This window comes from Galeopterus variegatus, unplaced genomic scaffold (assembly GCF_000696425.1).
Source record: "Galeopterus variegatus unplaced genomic scaffold, G_variegatus-3.0.2 Scaffold5209, whole genome shotgun sequence".
NCBI classification, from domain to species: Eukaryota; Metazoa; Chordata; class Mammalia; order Dermoptera; family Cynocephalidae; genus Galeopterus; species Galeopterus variegatus.
This window is the reverse complement of record NW_007731320.1, coordinates 153,552-154,822: the sequence shown is the minus strand read 5'-3', so window position 1 is coordinate 154,822 and position 1,271 is coordinate 153,552. Positions and strand designations below refer to the sequence as shown.

At 35.6% G+C, this 1,271-nt stretch overlaps 1 protein-coding gene across 1 annotated transcript in view; it reads right to left on the bottom strand.

Annotated features, from left to right (window-relative positions):
* Nucleotides 1-1,271, bottom strand: part of ABCA8 (ATP-binding cassette, sub-family A (ABC1), member 8) — an 82,472-nt gene that overhangs the window by 3,422 nt on the left and 77,779 nt on the right. The window lies entirely within an intron of this gene.

Genomic DNA, 1,271 nt, shown 5'->3' with positions numbered 1-1,271 from the left:
AGAATTTCCTCCTTTTTAAAGGCTGAAAAATATTTCATTGTATGTATATATTGCTTTTTTTTATCCATTTATCTGTCAGTGCTCAATGAGGTTGTTTCCACATCTTGGCTACTGTGAATAGAGCTGCAATGAACATGGGGGTCCAGCTATCTTTTCAAGATCCTGAAAGATTTAAATTCTTTTGGATATACACCCAGAAGTGGCATTGCTGGATTATAAGGTAGTTCTGCTTTTAATTTTTTGAGAAACCTCCAGACTGTTTTCTATAGTGGCTGCATCATTTTGCATTTTCACCAGTAGTGTGCAAGGATTCCAATTTCTCCACCTCCTTGCCAACAGTTGTAGTCTTCATATATATATATGTGTGTGTGTGTATATATATACATATATATATACACACATACATCTATGTATTTACATTATATGTATAAAATAATAGCCATCTGTCTCAGTCTGTTTTCTGTTGCTATACCACAAACTAGGTAATTTATAATAGGAAAAGAAATTTATTTCTTACGGGTCTGGAGTTTGGGAAGTCCAAGGTTGCTATTGGAATTTTCTTGGTATGTTACACCATAGCAGAAGGCATCATATGGTAAGAGGGGTGCATGAGAAAGACCTAATCACCTCTTACAGGTTTCACCTAGTCCTATCTCTTAATACTGTCACAATGGCATTAAATTCTAGCATGAGTTTTGGAAGGAACACTCAAATCACAGCACCATTCTAGCTGGCGTGAAGTGATACCTCATTGTGGTTTCAATTTGCATTTCCCTTATGACTAGCGATGTTGAACATTTTTTGATATACTGTTGGCCTCTTGTATGTCTTCTTTGGAGAAATGCCTATTCATGCCCTTAGCCTGTATTTTTAATGGGGATATTCTTTTTTTGCTATTTGAGTGCAGGAGTTTCTTATATAGTTTAGACATAACCCCTTATCAGATATATGGTTTGAAAATCATCCTCCCATTTTGCAAGTTGCCTTTTCACTCTGTTGATTGTTTCCCTTGCTGTGTAGAAGCTTTTTAGTGTACTGTAATCCCACTTGTTTATTATTGTTTCTATTGCTTGTGCTTTTGGAGTCATATCCATGAAAGTCATTGCCAAGACCAATGTTGTGAAACTTTTCCTCTGTGTTTTCTTTGAGGATTTTTATAGTTTCAGGTCCTACATTTAAGTCTTTAGTCTATTTCTGGTTTATTTTTGTGTATGGTGTAACAGAGGGTCCCATTTTATTCTGTTGCATGTGGTTATCCAGTTTTCCCAACA